Source organism: Magnolia sinica, chromosome 5 (genome assembly GCF_029962835.1).
Source record: "Magnolia sinica isolate HGM2019 chromosome 5, MsV1, whole genome shotgun sequence".
Lineage (NCBI taxonomy): Eukaryota > Viridiplantae > Streptophyta > Magnoliopsida > Magnoliales > Magnoliaceae > Magnolia > Magnolia sinica.
Window position 1 is genome coordinate 30,641,408 of NC_080577.1, and position 15,832 is coordinate 30,657,239.

The 15,832-nt window shown below is 44.2% G+C and overlaps 1 long non-coding RNA gene across 1 annotated transcript; it reads right to left on the bottom strand.

Annotated features, from left to right (window-relative positions):
- Window positions 1–14,933: 14,933 nt before the first annotated feature.
- On the bottom strand, window positions 14,934–15,485 carry LOC131245891 (uncharacterized). The gene is made up of 3 exons (XR_009171031.1): window positions 15,445–15,485; window positions 15,259–15,339; window positions 14,934–15,080 (listed from the first exon to the last, which is right to left on the bottom strand). It is a non-coding gene; the product is annotated as an uncharacterized LOC131245891 (long non-coding RNA).
- Window positions 15,486–15,832: the final 347 nt, after the last annotated feature.

Consider the following 15,832-nt stretch of genomic DNA (forward strand, 5'->3'; position numbering starts at 1 on the left):
CTCAACTTCAAAAAGCCAATCGAGGAAATCTTCAATATGAAGTTAGCCATTGAAGTTAGGAAGAACAACTCTCATCTTGAATTCTTGATCTGTCTGATCTATCCGACTAATGCATCATCTGGGATGTTATGGAATCATGTTATTGTATCCCACCTTCTCAGGAGTGATCTTGTGGTTCATTGCTGGCACTATTCCGAGATCAGGGCGATTACGAGTTCCAGCAACTGTCGATGACAGATCACCGCCAGGAACATGGAGTTGCCCTATGGCCTCTGTCAGTTGATCGATGGAAGCCTGCAGCCCTTGCATGGTTTGACGATTCTCTCCCTATGTTGCTTCGAAAGTTGTTTCAAAACTTGTTAAAAGATGATTTTATGGAGCATTGTCTATGAGATTATTGCCCAACCCGTCATTAGAAGTTATCGATCTGATGAGAAAGCCTCGCTCTAATTCTAAAATGACGCAGAGATGAACGCGATGAGGTCGATCACTGTCTTCTTCAAGGATAAGTACTCCGAATCCACGGAGCTTCACTAGACTCCTCATAGAGACTTCTCGAATCCACGAGGAAAAAGCAAAAAAGAAATAGAAATAAATTTTCCAAGTATCTAACTGCATTGCACGTAGGTCTCTTTGACACCTTGTGGTAAGCCTCACACTCTATGGTTAAGGGTCTCACTATGGGGGATGTTTAATCCTTATATCAGTGAGCTGAGATGTCCCACCTTTTTGTCAAGAATAATCCCTAAGTGTTTGGAAGGTCGGCCCAAAGTTGTGACAGGCTCCATTCCTGAGAACTGTCTGATTATTTTTGTGTTTTGTACCAACTTTGGGCCTTCGTAGTGGACCCCAAGCATAAGATATGAGTGGAGCCTTTGTAGTGGACCTCAAGCATAAGATATGAGTGGACCACCACTTAGAACTTTTAACCTATACCAATGATCAAATATATAATATTTTACTAGGGAAGTAGTAATGCTCGGGTTCCAAAAGTGGGGCATGACACTTTGGGTCCCACTAGCAATGAATTTGGGAAATCTGCTCCATCCATTCCTTGGGAAGGATCAAGTTGAGTCATGGGTACAAAATTGAGGTGTCATGCCCCAAAATTCAGAACCTAAGTATGGTAACCTTGATCCTGAGTTCCAAGGCGTGAACTAATTTTTTATATATTTATTCATCACATTCTCATTTAAATCATCATTCATCTAAACTAAACCATTATTTAATCATCCAAACCATAATAAAACTAATTTAAGCTTCAAATTAAACTTCAAAAATTCAATTCATCTTCACTAAACTTCTCATCACTCATTATCTTAATTATGTACAATTTTTTGAATAAAAATAAAACTAAGAACTAAATCTAATAATGAATGTAGCCGTCTAAGTATTGTTCATCTCCAGCTCCTCTCTCCAAAAAATGATGACGATCCAAAGCTCTAGTGAACCATGCCACAAAAAGTGTCATAGGCAATGACGCCACAGTTGAAACCTTCTTAGGGCCCAGCAAGATATTGCTTGTTTGCCGTCCAACTGTTCATAAGGTCAAACAAACAGCTTGTTTCAAGACTTTTGTGGACCTGGGAAGTTTTCAATGGTAGGCATTCAATCTCCACTACCAGTTATAATGTGATTTATTTCCACTTTGGATCTGCCTCACTTTGTCTCATTCCATAAAATGATTATGCAACATGGATGGATGATTATGGTAAGACCCATGAAGCTATACCACGTCAACACACACAGCCAACCGATATCCTACGGTGATTCGTAAGGATTATCATGGTTTAACAAATAATGTGAGTTTTACATCACATTACTATGGTAGTCCATGGTCCAAACAAGCCCTTAAGCTATGAGCTCATAAATGAAGCACATCCAACGCTCGAGTGGACCACACCAAATAGTAAGCTTGGGTTGCATTAAATGCAAGAGTAATCTCTATCGTGGTCCACTTGAGCGTTAGATTTGGCTCATTTTGGGCTCATAGCTTAAAATGAAACGAGAAAAGGATAAACAAATACATCATGGTAGGCTCCCACACAGATGTGCCTGTTTGTGGCTAGAGATGGACGGCGGTAGCACGCAGGTTTCACTTAATACATGCAATGTTTTTGAAGAATTTCATCCCAGACATGATTAAAATACTATATATATAAGTGTTAATTCCACCTAATGCATCTCAATACCATTTAATCCCCATGTCTATAAAGATGCATTGCATTGTTGTACTAATACTATTATTATACACAATGATTATATGTCCAGAATATCATGGCATTTTGACAGTTGGGATTCAATTGTTCCTTTGACAAAAAAAAAAAAAAAACATAATAAATTATGAAAACTAGTGTTTGGTGGATGTTGTAATTGTAACCAGCGGATGGCATATGAATAGACAGATTTCACAGCCAATGACAGTCAACTTGAGTGTGTAAAAGGGGCACATGGATGGACGACATGGATAAAACACATGCATCAACATGGTCCCACAAATTTAGCGATTTCTAAATGGACCAAAATTTTTGTTGTATGTCCTTAGACTGGATAAGATGGTACCTGGAGTTATCCAATCCTCCCCTTCGATCCCAAGCATCCCATGGAATTTATATGCCACCTAACGTAATGCAGTACGGCTTGATCCTGCTTTCCAAATAAGCTTAAAGTTCAGGTCGTGTGGGTCAACTGTGTTTTTGGATCATTTCATTTTATTTTATTTTTTCCTTTATTATATGAGTGAGTTACAAGTGATGAATGCGTTTGATAAAGGATGTACAAATTTATGGTTGGCGTCACATCCACACTATTCTCTGTAGTGTGGCCCACCCGAGTTGTGGATTGAGCTGATTTTTGGTTCCACACCCCAGAGATGAGTAGCCCACCTGATGGACGAAGTAGATTTTGCACATACAGCATGGTGAACCCCACAGATCTTGGGCGTTTTACGGACGGCGTAAAATAGATGCTGCAGAGTATTTCCGTTGGGTTTCAAACCTTACGGCTACGGACTGGGTAGATGTTTTACGGAGCTTTGCCAAGCGCACACGCGTGTGCACAGTACAGATTATGTACACGTTACATGTGCCAACATTGTACATAGGTGTGAAATCTGATCCATTCGTCATGTTGGTCCGAACTTTTACATGTTTTCGTAAAAGAAAAAAAAATGTCCACTCAGCATGTGGGCCCCAATATTGAAAACAGGTGGATGAGTTAGGAAACTACAACAAGCCTTTTAGAGCCCTGTATCTGTTTTGCAAACTTCGATCCATATAACCAGTGGATCAACCTCAACCTCATTTTATGTATATACAGCATATCAAAGCAGTAGTGCTGTTCTGATGAATGGATTAGATCTTGAACCTATCATGTCATGCAAGCACATGTGCATGTACTTGCACACGCGTTTGGGCTTAACAGAGCACATGTTTTAGGAGCTTGGGTTTTTCATACGGATGAGATCTACTTTAATATCTCTAATCAGTGTCTGTAATGTTTAACACAATGGTTGTAATAAGCCCACCGAAATATATACTTGGCCCGAAAATGATGAAATTCCAAGTTTCGGATGGGCTACAAGCATAAAATCATGTCGGAGTGACTAACCAACGAATTTTTTCACTGTTGATTTAAATGGACAATGTTTGGACGGTTTTGATCATCATATTAAAATAATTGTACAGATGCAATTGATAATCTAGTTGTTTTGGGATATCATTAGTGGGCAATGTGCCCAATAGTTTAATAGTCTAGTGACACATATATTAGACATGCAACTCTTGGAAGGATTTTAGATGTAATCCAAGCTCTCATGGTGGATTTGAAACCCCCTCTTCGAGGGATTTGAAACTCCCAGTTACTTTATGGTGCCAAACAACTATGGGATTTGAAATCCCCTCAAATCCCCCCAAATCCACGGTGCTAAATGATCCTTAAGTATTTTAACCAAACAAATAGATGGTTCATGTTATGGGAAAAATGGACCGACCCATAGGGGCAGGTCGGACCAAGACATGGCATGACCCAATGGGCTAATGGCGGGGAAAAAGCCGACTGTCCGACTGGCAATCAAGGTCGGCACAATTAAAGTCGGAATAACCAAGGTCGGCACGGCTTTAGACGAACTCTCCAAGAGATAACTTGGAGAGGTTATCAGGCCTTATGAAGAAGTTAAAGGCTACAGAAATTGGAGATTACAAGGACATCATAAGGACTTTTGATCGGTTTAGTCGTTAGGACGATGCCGACCTTCTTATAGCTCAGTCGGCATGTCCTTCTACATTGTAGCTTTCACCAGCCGACCTTAATCGAAGCTCGGACAACTGGGCCACGGTTTCCGGGTGTAGACCGACCTAATCTGAAGGAAGACCTGTCCAATCTTCCCTCCAAGGATCGCGGAAACTAACTCGCGATCAATTCAAAAGTCCGGGATCCCCGTTGAGGATCCCGAGAGATCTCCTATGCGTTAGGAGTTCTAATGCATCTACAATACGCACCTACTAAATAAGGAGGTTCTTTCTATGCTACTATATCTCTTCAACTATAAATAGACACACCCTTAATGGTGAAAGATACGGACACATACTCATTAACGCTAAGCTCCTTCAACAAAGACCCAAATCCTTGACTTTGGCATCGAAGGGTCCCCTACACTAGCTAGGGTCTTCCTTTTTTGCTCTTTGTGCAGGTACTCAAGGGTTTAAGAAGGACTAACCAGAAAACTGTAAAAACAGTTTGGCGCCATCTGTGGGGAAAGACATTAAAAACCATCATCACTACTTAATAAGTTAAACAATGGCAAAAGGGAAGAAGAAAGCCCAGGCTTCTTTTATTGCGCTCGATCTCGTACCACCAGAGGAACCTGGCAGCCATCGAGACTCCACATCCCAACTGTAAGCTGACTCCGCTCCTACGAGGCAGGCATAATGATCATGTAGTGAGGGGGACGACTGAATTCCCTTAAACAATAGGTTGAAGCATTGAACATCAATATGAACTCTATGAGACAATTGCTAGATCAGCTATAGCCCCGGCACACACAGGAGACTGGGCAGGAAGCTGAGCAATTGGTTCAGAATCCCCCTCAACCCTCTAACACGCCTGTTGCCTCCCACAGGAGTCGACAACTTTGATCACCAAGGCGGCCCCTTATAATATTTTCGGTACTGCAACTCTGCCTGCTTCCAACCTTTGTCATGAACTGGATAGAAAGAAGCGCGGCAAGGCTCTCGAAGTGGCCGTTGAAGCTATGGCCAAGAGCGGTGAGCCATGGGAAGCCGAACTGAAGGACTTACGTGGCCAGATCGGCGATATACAACAAGCTTACCATGCAAATGCTCTGACCCCAGTGGAGGCAATAATGGGAAACCGACCTCCGTTTACTGTGGACATTATGCAAGCGCAATTGCCAGATAGGTTCCGTATGCCACAAATTGCTCCATTCTTCGAAATCACTGACCCATTCGAGCATTTGGAATTGTTTAGGGTATGGATGGAGCTCCGTAACGCATCCACTGCGGTCATGTGCCATGCATTTCCACTGATCCTCACAGGAGCGGCTCAGAAGTGGTTCAGACAGTTGAAACCGCAATCGATTAGTTCCTTCTCCCAACTCGGTAAAGTTTTCATCACTAACTTTATTAGAGGGAAAGAAAGACTCAAATCAACCTCTCACTTTCTTCATATCGTTCAAAAGGAAGGAGAGCTACTAAAGGATTAAGAGCTTCAATCTTGAAGCGATGCAAGTATGGGCGCACTCTGAAGAGATTGCTCTAACTGCAATAATGAGGGGCTTAAGAGACCCCAAGTTCCTCTTCTCGCTCGACAAAAATCCCTGACAACGATGGCTGACCTTCTGAACAAATCGCAGAAGTATTCTAATGGCAAGGAAGCTTCCAGCTTATGAAAGGCCGTTCAGAGTAAAGGAACATCAGCCGAAGAACGATGACTGAAGGAAGAGCTCAGCTCGGCTAGTGGAAGCAAGAAGAGGAAGGATGACCAATCGCAAAGCAATTAACGTCTGAACAAGCAGCCCGACAGTAAGTTTAACTCGTATACTCCCCTTAATAAGACACCCAAGCAGGTCTTTATGAAAATTCAAGACAAGCGCATCCTTAAATGGCCGAACAAGATGAAGTCCGGTCTTGACAGATGAAATAAGCAAAAATATTACCATTTTCACTGAAACCACGACTATTCGATAAGCGATTGTTTCGACCTCAATGAAGAAATCAAAGCGCTCATCCGCAACGAGCATCTCTGGGAGTACGTCAGCAAAAGAGGAGATTGGACTGATTCAAAGAATGAACAACCCATCAACAATGAACCGACCAGAGAAATTCGTACTATATTTAGAGGACTTGCTGGAGGAGGAGACTCGAACCGAGCTCGAAGAGCCCACATGAGGAGCATCAGTCATTCCAGCTCAGAACGTCAGATCCTCACCACCAGCACTCTCAAAAGAGGAAAAAATAGTATCCTGCGGCCTAACCTTTACCAAAGAGGATGCCCAAGGAGTCCACCATCCCCACAACGATGCACTTGTGGTTACGATGACCATAGCCAACCGCAAGGTGTTGCGAATCCTCGTGGATATCGGCAGCTCGGCCGACATCCTCTTCGCTCACACATTTGAAAAAATGGGGGTTGGATGGTCTTGACTCCGAGCCATTAAGACTCCCTTGATCGGATTTTCAGGAGGCAGAGTTATACTGGAAGGAGTAATACAGCTCCCGCTCACTGCTGGGGATGGGCAGAATCAAGTAACTACAATGGTCGACTTTTTAATGGTGGATTGCCTGTCCATCTACAACCCAATTCTCGGCCGACCTTCTCTCAATGCCTTGCGAGATGTGGTCTTAACTTATCACCTCGCAATGAAGTTTTCGACCGAGCATGGTGCCGGGTTGGTCAAGGAGACCAACATAAAGCTCGGCAATGCTATACGATGGCACTGAGAGCTCAGCATCAAACGATGACCATCACCTCCCTAAACCCCCAAGAAGATTTTAGCGAGAGGGGTTACCCCATGGAGGACCTCGTTCCCGTCCCACTCGATAGCTCTGACCCTACTCGAATAGTCTGGATCAGGTCATCTTTGAAACCCCTGTTACAGGACGAGATAGTGAGCCTCCTTCAACAATACGTCAATGTCTTCGCATGGTCCCACTAATATATGCCCGGCATCGACCTAAAGGTCATTGTCCATTGACTAAACATCGATCTCGACCACCGACTGATTCGATAGAAGCACAGAACACTCGGTCCTAAGTGATACACAGTAATCAGGGAAGAAGTTGAAAAACTCCTTAAAGCTAGATTCATTGAAGAGATCTATTATCCAAACTGGATAGCCAACATAGTTTTGGTTAAAAAGTCTAATGGGAAGTGGCGGGTGTGTGTCGATTACACTGACCTGAACAAAGCTTGCCCCAAGGATAGTTTTTCTCTTCCCAGAATTAATCTGTTGTCGATAACATGACAAGACATGAGCTGTTAAGTTTCATGGACGCTTATTCCAACTATAAACAGATTGCGATGCACTCGTGTGATAACTCGAAAACAACCTTCATAACTGATAAAGGTCTCTACTGTTACAAGGTCATGCTCTTTGGACTGAAAAATGCCGAAGCCACGTATCAGAGGCTCGTCTATAAGATGTTCGCCCATCAGATAGGGCGATCAATGGAATTCTACGTGGACGACATGCTCGTTAAGAGAGTTAAAGTTGTTGATCATGTAGCTGAATCCTTTGACAATATCAGATAAAGTTGAATTTGAGCAAATGCACCTTCAGGGTCAGCTTTGGAAAGTTCCTCGGGTTCTTAGTTAGCCAAAGAGGAATCCAGGCAAACCCCGATAAGATTCAAGCTCTGCTTGATATGAACTCACCAAAAATGACTAAGGATGTCCAATGCTTTACAAGTAGAATCGCCGCACTTAATCGCTTCGTGTCTCCAGCTACAGATAAGTGTATTTCCTTTTTCAAGCAATTAAAAGGGAAGCAGATGGTGAATTGGTCAGAAGAATGCGAGCTTGCTTTTCAACAGCTCAAACAGTATCTGGGGTCGCCGCCGTCGCTCTCCAAGCCCGAACACGGAGAACCTCTACTGTTGTACCAGGCAGTCTCCGCTGTAGCAGTTGGTTCGGCTTTGATTAGGGAATATGAAGGAAAACAACTCCCGGTGTATTATGTTAGCAAGGCCTTGATCTTAGCCGAAACCAGGTATCCAAATATGGAAAAATTGGCACTGGTATTGATCATTTCATCTTGACGATTACGGTCGTACTTTCAAGCTCATACCGTCATCGTCCCGATCGATCAACCTCTCCGCCAAGTGTTGTAGAAGCCTGAAGCATCAGGAAGGCTGACTAAATGGGCGATTGAGCTCAGTGAGTTTGACATCATGTATCGACCTCGAATAACAATTAAAGGTCAAGCAATGACTGACTTCATTGTCGAGCTCACCCCTGCACATGAACCAGGATTCGACTCGAACATTCAGTCCGAGCCAAGCTCCGACCCAAGCATTCAATCCAAGCTAGTGTTGGTTCCAAGCATTTCGCCCGAATTGAAATCTGACCTACCAATATGGACATTGTATGTTGATAATCCATCCAATTCTAAAGCCAACGAGACTGGTATAGTCCTGGAGACTCCATATCACACATGTGTTCAATATGCCTTAAGATTTGAATTTTAAGCCTCCAACAATATAGCGGAGTATGAAGCATTACTAGCTGGGTTTAGGCTAGCAATGGCCATGGGAACCCAACATCTTGAAGTTTATAGCGACTCACTGCTTGTCGTCAATCAAATAGCCGATGAATATCAGGCTAAGAAGGAACGCATGAAAGCATATCTACTAAAAACTAGAGAATTGATCGGTGGGTTCCAAAGATGCAATGTCGTCCTAATCCCTCGAGTAGAAAACTCCAACGCTGACATGTTGGCAAAGTTGGCTACTGCGGCCAACAATGACATTCCAAGGTCGTTCCTGATTGAGTTTCTCACAAAACCCAGTATCACTGAATTCGACCTTGTTACAGCTCTTCCGATAAGCTCAGAGTTGACTTGGATGGATCCGATTCTTGACTTCATTAAGGAAGGCAAGCTACCTCAAGATCGCTCGTAAGCACGTAGGCTGAGGACTAGGGTAGCTCGCTATACCATGGTCAGTGACATCTTATACAAAAATGGATTCTATCTCTCCTATCTTAGATGCCTCCGACCTGATGAAGCCGAGTACATCCTGAGAGAAATCCACGAAGGTATTTGCGAGAACCACTTTGGTGGTCAAGCCTTATCTCACAAAGTCATTCGATAGGGGTATTATTGGCCGACCATCCAAGTAGACGCTCGACAGTATACCCAGAAATGCGACATATGCCAACGCTTCGCGACTATACCTCGACAGCCACCCAAAGAACTAACCCCTATGACCGGACCATGGCCGTTTGCCAAATGGGAAATCGACATTATCGGCACCCTCTCGACTAGCAAAGGACAGACCAAGTTTATGGTAGTCGCGATCGATTATTTACAAAGTGGGCTAAGGCCGGGCCCTTGGCAAAGATCACCAAACAAAATATCACAGATTTCATCTTGAAGAACATCATCTGTAGATATGAGATCCTGATCGTTTTTTATAATGGGAAATAATTTGACAAAAAACAGTTCTGAGGTATGTGCGAGAACCTCGGGATCTAGAATGTTTACTCGTCACCACGCCATCCGCAGGCTATCAGACAGGTCGAGGTAGTCAACAAGATCATTAAAAATCATCTTCGGACCAAGCTCGAGAAAGCCAAAGGATCATGGGTCGAAGAACTCCCTAACATTCTCTGGGCAGACCAAACAACCGCTTGGACGGCCATAGGGGAGACTCCTTTTTCCTTAGCTTTCAGTGTTGAAGCCGTCACTTCAGTCGAAATCGGACTCCCAACTGCTTGGACCAGATCTTACGACAAACAATAGAATGCTGAGCTAATGGCACTGGATCTTGATCTTCTCGAGGAAAGAAGAGAACAAGCACGGATCAGACTGCGATCCAGCAACAACAAGTTGCCTGTTTCTACAATTCCAGGTTAAAGGTTAGAAGGTTCCGAGCTGGGGACTTGGTCTTCCGTAGAACATTCTAAAACACCAAGGAACTTGGTTCGGGAACCTTGGGCCAAACTGGGAAGGACCTTACGTGTTAACAAGCATGAGCCGACCCGGGTCATATCGACTCGAAGACCTGTAAGGTTGGCTCTTACCTCACCCATGGAACACTGAATATCTCAAAATTTACTATTCCTAAGGGGCTGACTTACCTTAAGTGCGAAATCTACCATGTACAGCTCTCATCCAAGTTATTGCAATAAAATCCTGGAGTTTGTTTTCTGTTTCCTTGCCTACAAATGATTGTCTACCAAGTATCTATAGGGGGTTTCCCATGATATTTGGGAAGAACATCCCCTATTAACAAGCGAACCCCTCAAGAAGAGGTCGGGTCCTACACTACCGACATTCACATGCTCAGCCTATAGAAAACTACTAAGGACTTTCCTTGATACAAGGAAGAAAAAGCCTTAACGGACTAATCGACTCTTGAAAGAAGGGTCGAACCTTTGACGATTATCACGACTAAGGTATCAACGGACCGACCTTCCTTTTATGTCCGACCCTCCTACAAAGAAAAATTCGCATACAAACACTATGCTAAAAGAAAATTTGGATTATATTAATGAAGCTCCGAGGAGCACATTGCATCGAAACCAAGATACAAAAAAGGAGGGTTGAAAAAAAAAGCTTGTGCTTTAGCCTCAGGGGGTTGCTCGGCAAGCCCATCCTCAGGAGGGGCCTCGGAGTTAGAGCTGGCTTCCTCGATGGCCAAGAGGTGCAGCTCGGGGTAAACTCTCTTGACCTCTTCAAGGCACTTCTCGTACGCAGCACTGTACAGAGAGTCTCTGTCCTCCAAGTACTCCTCAGAAGACTTAAACTCCTCGACAGCGGCTACCTGAGCCGAGGAGTTAGTTGCCTGAGCCTCTGCTTGGGCCTCCTTAAGTTTCACCTCCATGGTGCGCTGCAGCCTCGCATGCTCGGCCTTCCATCGAGCCACCCTTTTGGAAGCCTCAGCGAGAAGTTTCTTCGTCACCTCTAGCTCGGCCCTCGATGCCCTCGCCTGGGCCTCCATAACAGAGCGTAGTTGTTAAACCATGGCTTGGGATTGCTCGGCCTCGATACGGAGTGGCTCAGCTTCGATTCATTTCCGCAACAACCCTTCCATTGCCTCCTTCGCTTCCTCCCACAAAAGTAGAAATTCATGGTGTATGCTTAACAAATAGGGGGCAAGCTATGAAGGAAGAGATAAGAGTGTCAAAACAAGTCGAAAAGAGAAACAACAACATTCTAAAGACTAACTTACGCCGAGGAAGGTCTTCGTTAACAACCCGAGGATTGCATCTGGTAGTGAGTTTAGGACGACCCTTCGTACTGTCCCATTGAATTCGATATCAGACATATGCTGATCCACCCAAGGTAGAAGGCCCTCTAAAGCCCTTCGTACTCTCCTAGGAGGGCTAGGGCGTTGACCTTCTCCCGCTTGAGGCACGAAAGGCTCGGCAGAAGGCCCAACAGTCTCCTGGGCCTCAATGGGACAAGCCTCCTCAGGCGAGGTCATCCTAGTCCGACGAGCCTCCTCGAGTGAGGTCGTCCCAACCACCACTTTAGCAGTGGTGGAGATAGGTTCTGCGGCTGCTGCCTCATCCTCGACCTCCATGATTGTGGGGGTTGAAGGACCGACCTTCCCTTAGCTTTTGGAGGCTGTCTTCTTCTTCTTCTTCGGTGCTAATTTCCCAGAAAGGAGTGCCTTACGCTTTAAGGTAGACTTTGGGGTAGGCCGAACTTCAGGCATATCTACATCAGCAAGAACAAGGAGGTCAACGACAAATTTACGAATCTTCTAAGTCCCAAGGTCGTCCAAAATCTATACTTGTTAGCCCGGAGTCAAGGCTCAACTTAAGTAGAAGCTCGTGCTGGAGGAGTCTTCTCCATGATCTCTCCTCGACTTCTACTGACCTTGCTCCTGTAATCCGAGCAATAGCTTCAACCCCAAGTGCAGGAGGATACTTGGGAATGACTGCAAAAAGAAGCAACACACAAATGAGTTAGACTACTGAAGTCGACCAAGTTAAAGACAAAGGAAAAGAAGTAAGTCCGGACGATATCGACCTGGATCAGAGAAAGCAGTGGGGACCTAAGTACAATGCAGGGTCATCCTTGGCATTTCCCAACTCCTTGAAGCTCAGAACCATCTGTTCTTCCAATTTTTGTTGGAGGTCAGGACGTCCATGACTAAGGCTTTCCCAGTCCCCCTCCAAGCAGAAAAGTAGTACCAGTCGTCGTGCAGAGGGCTACTCTTCACTTGGTATAAATGGAGGAAATTCACAGTTAGGTCAAGCTGGTCAAGCTCGGACCAAAGGACATAACAGCCAACCAACGCCCTCCATGCGTTGGGAATCAGCTGCCACAGAGCCAACTCTAGATGCGCAAGCACTTGCCTTACTATTTTTTTGCAGAGGGAGCCTTAGGCCGCATTGAAGGGCAATCTGGAAGATGGCTACTACTCCCTCAGGAGGGTTGTTGGGAAGCTCACCCGGTGAGGGAGCTTGAAGTACCACATAATCAGGTATGTAGTATCCCATCTTGATCCTCACTAGGTCGGCCTCCCTGAGGATGGATTCCATGGGGCCCTTGTCCACATCCTCGCCCTCCTCGTCAGAGGATCCGACCAACCCTTCCTCTTCGAGCAGGTCTTTCGCTGTCCCAGCCGGACGTTCTGCCGGGGACCTCTCCAGCACCCGTGATGCTTGCGACGCCTGAAATCCGACATCACTCATCATCATCAAAGGAGATGGAAGATTCGACATGGGGCGAAGATCACTCACCCCACTATCAATGCCGGAGGCCCCCTCCTAAGAACTTGGTGTTTCCGGCATGGTAGATAGTCCAAAAATGCCAAAAACTGGTAAAAGAGAAAGAAGGAGAAAATGGAGGGGGTGAGATGAGAAGCAGAGCTCACCGATGGAGAAATGCTGCTGGTAGTCTGGATCGAAACGAGTCATCGAAAATCACCTCTGCGAGGTCACAGTGCGCCAGAAGCAGGAAAGAAGCAAAGGAAAAGAGGAGCAAATGAGTCGGCTCGGGCATTAGGGTTTCCCTTATATAGGGAAGCCACATGTATGGGCGTTTAATGCCCTCATTAATGCGCGGCCTTACGACGCTTCTTCGATTACCCTGTTTCGACACGTGGTGCATCCCCACTCGTCGGCCGACTCCATGATCGAGGAAAGGCCACGCGTCCTCCTCTCATTGGTTTAACACTGAAAAGGCGATTTGACATGTCAGACGACCTCGAAGCATGACATGCCACCTCGATAAGCATCGAATCATGATTACTGATACGCCTCGACTCTCGTGCGGGCCGCCTTATTTAACATTTATGGCAGGACGATCCAACCTGAATACATCCGACCTACTTTCTAAGTCTGTTTTACCAACTTGAAAGTAAGGAGGCTTATTGTTATGGGAAAAATGGACTGACCCATAGGGGCAGGTCGGACAGAGACCTGACACGACCCAACGGGCTAATGGCAGGGAAAAAGCCAACCGTCCGACTTTCAGTCAAAGTTGGCACAGTTAAGGTCGGCATAACTAAGGTCGGAATGACCAAGGTTGGCACGACCTTGGACGGACTCTCCAAGAGATAACTTGGAGAGGTTATTAGGCCTCATGAAGAAGTTAAAGGTTACAAAAATTGGAGATCACAAGGACATCACAAGGACTTTTGATTGGTTTAGTCGTCAGGATGATGCCGACCTTCTTATAGTTCGGCCGGCATATCCTTTTGCATTGTGGCTTTCACTAGCTAACCTTAACCGAAGCTCGGACAACCGCGCCACGGTTTTCGGTGTAGACCGACCTAATCTAAAGGAAGACTTGTGCAATCTTCTCTCCAAGGATCACAAAAACTAACTCGCGATCAGTTCAGGAGTCCGGGATCCCCGCTGAGGATCCCAGGAGATATCCTATGCATTAGGAGTTCTAATGTATCTACAATACACACCTGCTAAATAAGAAAGTTCTTTCTATGCTACTACATCTCTCTAACTATAAATAGACACACCCCTAATGGTGAAATGTACGGACACATACTCCTTTACACTAAGTTACTTCAACAAAGACCCAGATCCCTGACTTTGGCATCAGAGAGTCACTACAAGAAAATTAGGCTTTACCGGCAGCCAAAAACGCCCCTAAAAGTCCAAAAAATCGCCGGTAAAGGAATTACTAGCAGTCGTACTCGAGCCGCTCAAGGGGGGCGTTGCTGTATCTTTTATCGACTGTTGCACATCTTCACCGGCGTTTTTAATGACCGCCGCTAAAATAGAGACTTTTACCGACGCTTATTATCCTTTATCGGCGCTTTTGGTGATGGAAAAAGTGACGCAAAATGTTGCCACAACGCCGGGAAAAAATATGCAGAAACGCCGATAAAGGCCTGACGAAAAGTCTTTTAGACATATCAAAGGGTCGGTAAAAGTATTTTTGATCGCCGCAATAAGGTTACCAAAACACCGGGAAAGATATGCAAAAATGTCAAAAAAGGCATGCCGAAGTATCATTTAGACATCAAAGCGCTGGTATATGTCGGTGCAAATCTACGAATGCATCAGTAAAAGGCTCCTAACAAGCCAGGCATAATTCAAATGTCATGAAACGCCAACATATGCCATGGAAAACCTTTAAATATGCACAACTAAAAACTGTTGACTACTTGTAAAAGTGTTGACCGTGAGTTATTTTTTTTTCTTAATCCATTTGATTGTTTATATTTAATTAGAACCTATATTGTTTGTAAATGTTTAGAACCTAAAAAATGTTGCACAACACAATTAAAAATGAATACTAAATAAATTGTATTACTTTGCAATGAAAAACATATAATATTTACAATAATGTGTTGAAAATGTTCTGAATATATATAAAAGAAATCCCTCCATCCAGCCATATATAATCTGTCTGGGCCTGCAACCTGCGAGACAAAATAATAAAAATAAATTAATTACATTTCAACCATTTGATGTGATTTGGATAACATATCCTATGACAATCAACGCCCCAGCAAGAACGCATTCTTTCCCATACAAGTCAATAAAAGGAGGGGCCCATTCACCATAAGCAACAGGGTCAAATTCCAATCCAAAACTTACATGGGGCATATCCGGTGACTTTCAATGGCCAATCCAATCTACGGTAGGGATTGATTCATGGGAAGATGAAGTTGTAACAACCTAAAACAAACAAATAAATGGAAAAAAAAAAAAAAAAAAAGAAAAAAAAAAGAAAAGCAGCAACAATCTATCAAAAAAAGAAATTATAATAACGATGTCTCTTACCATTGCTGCCTTGATAAATCAACGCATCTAAGCTGCTGCCTTGATAAATCAACTCATCTAAGCTACTGCCTATTTTTACACCACTCATGCACTCTGTCCTTCATATACCACCATCAAAACAAGGCCGTTATAATAAAAGGAAAAAAAAAAAAATCGACACGTCCAGCCAAGTGTTGGAAAACGTGGCAATGAAAGCCTTAATCCTTATTAGAAAAAATCACATTAGATAATCCTCATTGCCTGCAAACCTGGTTTTCCTTTTTGAAATGGTTTGGAGGAGATCCATCCTGGCCAAGTAGCAATCTGGGATTGGATCTCACCCCATTCTCATGACCGAGTTGATCCATTGCCTGAATCATACTTTCATGGATGATTTCCGTGACTATTT